Source organism: Vigna angularis, chromosome 4 (assembly GCF_016808095.1).
Source record: "Vigna angularis cultivar LongXiaoDou No.4 chromosome 4, ASM1680809v1, whole genome shotgun sequence".
Lineage (NCBI taxonomy): Eukaryota > Viridiplantae > Streptophyta > Magnoliopsida > Fabales > Fabaceae > Vigna > Vigna angularis.
This window is the reverse complement of record NC_068973.1, coordinates 21,272,909-21,279,884: the sequence shown is the minus strand read 5'-3', so window position 1 is coordinate 21,279,884 and position 6,976 is coordinate 21,272,909.

Sequence of the window (6,976 nt, the reverse complement as noted above, 5' to 3'; positions counted from 1 at the left end):
ACAATATCATCAACTTCATCCATTCATTCTTGTGTTTAGCCTCAATTGATCAAATTGCATTCATGTTTATTTTACTACATTTGCATCCAAAAACCCCAAAATTTTTTCTTTAGAGTCTTAATTAGTTGAGTAATCACATAACTATTTAGTGCCTCGAGTCTCATGGGAAACGATACTTGGTCTTACCATTTATTATTACTTGATACGATTTGGTACACTTGTCGAGGTCTTAACAAGTTTTTGACTCCGTTTTCGGGGATTAAAAATTTGTTTATCATAGGGTTTTTGTTTAGTTTATGCAGGATGCAATTCAGACAAGAAGTTATATGGACACTCAATTCCACCAAGGTAATTTCAACCGCTGGTGGAAGCCTCACTTAAACATGGGTTAAAGTCAATTTGAGCAAGCTGCCGAACAATTTGATAGGCTGCCACAACAACAATGGCAACAACAACTCTCTCTCTCTCTCTCTCAAAAGAATGGCTAAGATGGATGACACAGTTTTACAGTTAATGCAAATGTCTGATTCTCATCACAAAAGCACTGAAGCGGCACTTAGAAGAATGGAGATGCAACTTGGTCACATACTTCAGAAGCTGGATTATTTTGGGGGCAATATGGAAGTTAACCCTAGTGAGGAATGTCAAGCTATTATCACTAGAAGTGACAAAGTTCTAGATGAGAGAAAAATAGAGAGAAAAGAAGAAAGGTTGAGTGAATAAGAGAAAGATGTAAAGGAAGAGGAAGAAAAAGAAGAGCGAAAAAGTGAGGTTGAGAGAAAAGAAAAGAGGAAGAATGTGGAAGAAGAGAGAAAAGAAACAGAAGAGGTTGAGAGAGAAAAGAAAAAAATTAAGAAAAATATTTGTACCCTAAGGAGTGTTCCAAGGAGGAAAAAAAGATGGAAGAAAAGAAAAAGAGAGAAAATGAGGATGAGAGAAAATAGAAAGAATCATATGAAAAACCCCTTCCTCACCCAAAGAAGTATCATAGGAAGGAGAAGGAAAAACAGTTTAAGCGTTTCATGGAAATCTTCAAGAAATTGGAGATTAAAATTCCTATGATTGGGACACTACAACAGGTTACTGGTTATATTTAATTCCTGAAAAAATTCAACAAAAAGAAAAAAAATCCAGAAAAGGGAACAATTGAGACACAGGGCAATTGTAGTGGGTCAAGCTAGTGACGTTAAAGAAGCGCTTGCTGGGAGGCAACCCAGTTTCTGATTTTGTTTTTTTTTATTTAGTTGTGTGGTGTGGATTTGATTTTGTTTTGTAGTAATGACAACATCTGCTAATGGATGCTAGACAGCTTCTACTAAGGGATGCTAAGAGGATTCAGATAACAGCATCTACTGATGGATGGTGCTACGATGAATGATAGCCGATTTTTCTGAACTTTTCTTTTTAGTTGATTTAATTGTGTGGTTTTGATTTGATTTTTTTCTTTGTGTGTTTGAGTTTTTTTAGGTTAAATGCTGCTTTTGGTGGCAGTAATGATAGCATCTACTGATGGATGCTTCTACTACATCTTCTGATGGATGTTGCGATGATGAGGATGACGAATGACAACAGCTACTGATGGATGCTGTTATGGAAGATGACGGTGACTAGACATCTACTGATGGATGTTAGGTGATTAGACATCTACTGATGGATGTCGATGAAGATGAGAAAGACTGGTGTCTACTGAGGGATACCAATGGAGATAAGAAATATTAGCATCTACTGATGGATGCTATGTGATATGACATCTACTGATGGATGTTACTGTCAACATCTACTGATGGATGCTATGATGACGAAGATCGTGTCAAGCTAGTGACGCTAAAGAAGCGCTTATTGGGAGGCAACCCATCTTTCTAAACCTTTCTTTTTAATCAATTGTTTTATTATTGTACTTTGCTTGAATGAACCACACACTTTGATTCAACTGTGCTATTTTTTGTGATGAGTATTGCTTTGTGATATTCTAGTGTATTGATTGATGTTGAGATGATGCATGATGTGTTGATATACAGGTGATGGCTCACAGTGTATGAAACAAATGCTTGAGGTAAAACTTGATTGAGATACTAAGCAGGGTGCTCTTCTAAATTATGGGACTTTTGGGTTTACTTGTGTGAGATTTGGGCTTTAGAGTTTTTTGTGAATAATTGCTATTACTTTGGAAGCATGAATGATTTTGCCCAAATTTTCTGTGATTGAACTACTTGCTTGCAGGTTTCATATGATCAAGGCCATCTTTTGTTGTCCCTTATTCTTTTAGCCTTTACATAAATTTTTGCCAACTGAAAAGAGAATAAATTGTTCTAACCTTTGAACCTTGAGTCTTATGTATGTTTGAAAAACCTTTTTTATGAAAATCTTTACCTTGAGTTGAGTTGAGAACATTTGATGAGGTATTGACAAAGGTTCAAGTTTGGGGTTGCTGGAAAGATTGAGAAAGGAAAAAGAAAAAGCATTGAGCTAAGAAGTGAGTACTTGAAAAGAAAAAGCAGAAGAAAAAGAAAAATGAAAAGAAAAGAAAAGAAAAGCTGAATACAAGGGAAAGGTGGGAAAAAGAGAGTTTGTGCTTGAATGATGAAATCATAAATGTCTCTCTTAACTTAAGGATTTTGCTGACCAGAAAAACCAATTTCCTTCCTAGCCCAGCCATGTTACAAGCCATAAAAAGCCCTTGTGATGAGAACTTGCTTGTGAGTTTGTTTGATTGTGGTTAAATGAAAGGCAAAGTTAATTTGTGTGACATTGTGATAGTAGAGTGAAAAACACACCAACACCTCACTATACACCTTTGAGTTGAGTGATACACTTTTGAGTGTGATAACAGTTGAAAAACTGTTATTTTCATGCTTAAAATTGATATTAAAATCAACCTTTAGACTTAGAAACTAGCTTGAAATCAATGCTTTTATCTATATTTTCAGAAATAAGAGAGCTGGACAGGTTTATGCTTGATTTGAGTGTTTTTGTGCAGGTTTTGAGGTGAATTTGGTGAAAGAAGTGAAGAAGGAGAGAGATGACATTAGAAAAGACAAGAAAGAGTGCAAAAAGAGAAGACGAAGGCACCGCTCAGCGGAAATTACCGCTGAGCGGCACTCAAGGAGTCACGTTGGAACCGCTGAGGGGCAAAATGGCCGCTGAGGGGAAGAAAGAAGAAGCGCAACCACCGCTGAGCGGTAAATAGCGCTGAGCGGCACCTTTTGGGCTTGGGCTTTTGTAATCTTTTGTAACTCTAAATTAGTATATAAGGGCTTGCACGTCCTAGGGTTTAGTATCTTTGGCAGAAACGAGGCAAACACTCTCTCTTCCACCCCTTTGAAGGAGGATCTTGGATGCTCAGGCTACCTCTTCACCTTTATTGGGTTTATTCTTTCATTCTTTCATTATTGTTCATCTAGGTTCACCATGAATATGGTGAACTAAACCTTGTATGTTTGTTGGGGAATCAATGTAATCTCTTGAAGCTCTCATATATGGAATTTATGCTTGCATCTTAATCTAAGACTTATGCTTTCTTTCATCATTAGTTAGGGTTTTTCCTCTTTGCTCAATGCGTGCATTGTTTAACTCATTCTATTGCATGATTATTGGTTTTGTCGATACGGACACGTACGGGGAAGTCTAGATCCGGGGAATTTCTCCCAATATTATACTGACAATATTATATTGGTTGTCGTTAAGCTCCTGCACTCATGAACTAATCATTAGGAATGCTAGGAATTGTATGAACTATTTGATTAGGGAGAAGCCATCTAGAATGGTACTTTAGAGAGTGGCATTAACAATGATGATTTGAATGTTGAATTCCTAAAATGTATGAGAGTGGATGAGATGAAATTGACCCCCAACAACATATTCATTCATATAATCCATTGAAAGTGTTTATCTTTTGTCTTTGCCATTGATCAATTCATGCATACATGTTTAGTTTTCGTCTTGCATAATATAATCCAATTATTTCGTTTGTAAGTCTTAGCTAATCAACAAACCACACAACTAAACTAGGCCGTGAGTCCTTTGGGAAGAACGATACTTGGTCTTACCAAGTTTATTACTTGAACGATTCGGTCATACTTGCCGATTGTGAAACAAGTTTGTGACATCATATTTTGGTGCTTACAAATTTGTCCATCAAGTTTTTGGCGCCGTTGTCGGGGAGTCGTGGTTTAACTGGTTAATTTGTGTGATTATTGATTATCTTTGACTTTTTGAATTTCTGTTTTTATTTTTTTCTGTTTTTATTTTATCTTATTTGATTAGATTAGATTTTATTTTATTTGTTTTTATTTTATTTGTTTTTCGGTTTTTATTTTTATTTGTTTTTATCTTTTTAGGTTAGGTTAGATTTTATTTTATTTTTTTTCTATCTTTTAGATTAGATTAGATTTTATTTTTTTTTTAGATTAGGTTTTATTTTATTCTATCTTATTTGATTCTATCTTCTAAATCTTTCTATCTTCTGAATTTATATCTTCTTCTATATCTTTTTGTGCTAACAAATCTTTTCTAGGGTTTTGTTTTCTTGTGTATGCAGGAAGCAATTCGAACTAGGAGCAAGAAAACAACAGAACCACTTCTTGAAGGCCTAGACGAGAGTAGAAGGAGGAGAAGAATCAGAACATCCAGAGAACTTTTACCTTCTCCAGAAACTCTCCTCCAAACATCACCACAAGGTTCTGTTCACAGCACAAGAAGTATGGAGAATAACAATGCTAGAAGAACTCTTGAAGATTACACTAATATTGCTGGACCTCAACACTTCAACAGCATAGCTAGACCTAGAGTCAATGCAGTCAACATGGAGGTCAAGCCAGCATTAATTCAACTGGTGAAGAGTAATCAATTTAATGGGTTATCTCACGAAAGCCCATATGAGCACCTTACAACTTTTAATGAGATCTGCAACACGGTCAAGATTAATGGGGTGCCAGACGAAGCTATCAAACTTAGCTTGTTTCCCTTCTCATTGGGGGGCAATGCTAAGCTTTGGTTAAACTCTTTTCCAGAAGAAAGTTTCACAGAGTGGGAAGCAGTGGTCACAAAATTTCTAAACAAGTACTTTCCACAATCTAAGGTGACCAAAGGCAAGCAAGAGATTTCGTCATTCAAGCAGGGCATGGAAGAATCACTGGGGCATGCATGGGACAGGTATAAAAGCTTGTTACGCAAAACTCCCACGCATGGTTTTGAAGATCAAGAAGTAGTCTTAACTTTCCTTGGAGGGCTTGGTTCACAAACCAAGATGATCCTGGATGCCTCAGCTGGAGGCAATATCAAATGGAAGACTCCAGAGGAAGCAACTGACATTATTGAAAATATGGCTACAAGTGACAATGAGCTACACAGTGAGAGAGGAGCCCCTGCGCAACAAAGAGGGGTTCTGCAATTACAAACCCATGATGCCTTGCTAGCTCAGAACAAAATTCTAACTCAACAGCTGGAGACTCTGACTAAAACTTTGGCTCAATTACCCAAAGAGTTGAAATCTGCTGCACAGGTACAAACCCAGTTGTGCGAACTATGTGGAGGTGACCATGTCAATGGTCAATGTGCGTTGCCAGTGGAAGCCGTGGAGGATGTTAAATTCATGGCTAATCAGTTTCCATACCGTCAAGGGAATTACAATCAAGGATGGAAACCACATCCAAGCATTGGCCAAGGACAGACTGGGCAAGCTAATCAATATAACAAGCAGCAGCAGCAACCAACCTTATGGCAACAGTTCTCTATGCTTAATGAAAGGCAAACAAGGTTGGAAGAAACTCTTACTCAATTTATACAGAAAACAGAATCTTCTCAAAAGAGCACTGAAGCTGCTATAAAGAATTGGGAGATTCAAATGGGTCAGATTATCAAGCGATTGGAAGAAAGACCCGATAGAAATTTTGGGGCTAATACTGAGGTTAACCCCAGAGAAGAGTGCAAAGTGGTGAAGAGTGTTAATCAAGAGATAATTGAGTTAGAAGATGACGAAGAAGAAGAAAGAAAAGAAGTAGAAAGAAAGGACACCTTTCCTTTTCCAATCCGTCAAGGGAACCAACTAGACTTCACAGAATTATTCAAAATGGTGGATAATGATGCACCTTGGGAACAGATTCTACAACAGATTACGGTTTACACTAAATCTAATGAAGAAATCTCTACAAAGAAAAGACGTAGAGATGATGAGGCAAAGGAGTGTATAACTGTTAAGCAAGAGTCATTCCCTCCTAAAGCACCAGATCCAGGTAGTTTTTCTATCCCTTGCACTATAGGGAAGAAACAGGTGAAGAAAGCTCTCCTTGATTTAGGTTCAAGTGTTAACTTGATACCTTACTCTTTACTGGAGCAAATTGGCAATGTTAAAGTGAAACCTGTAAAGGTTAATCTTGTAATGGCCGACGGATCTTCAAAGGAGCCATGTGGGATTGCTGAGGATATTATAGTTTGTGTTGGCAAACTTCAGTTTTTAGCAGATTTTGTGGTGATGAAAATGGAGACCGAGAAGATACCTATCATACTTGGAAGACCGTTTATGAAAACGGCCAGGGCCATCATTGATGTACATGAAGGTATAGTGGTGCTCCAAGACAGAGAGGAGAGAGTGGTGGTGGATGTCTTTAAAGACGAAACACAAGCAAAGGAGGAAGAGGCTAGTTATAAAGCTGCATTTCGAGATGCACCCATAACTAGAAGTCAAGATGAAAATCTTGAGGTTTCAGGTAACCACTGTTTGTTGTTTCAGGTACCCAAGGATGAAAAAGAAGCTGGAAAAGGAGAAGAGATTCTTAGGGACTGGAAGATAAGAGAACCCCAACTTGGCACACCTGTGAGACTCAAGAACAAGTTGTGGGTTGTGAAGGGCTTCAAAGAAAAGGAGATGATAGAGATAGAGTCTCCGTACTCTAGAAGAATCAAAACAGTCCAAAAGAAGCAGTTGAGAAGTTGGTGGAAAGACTACATCAACTATGCAGAAGATGGAACGTGAACTTTA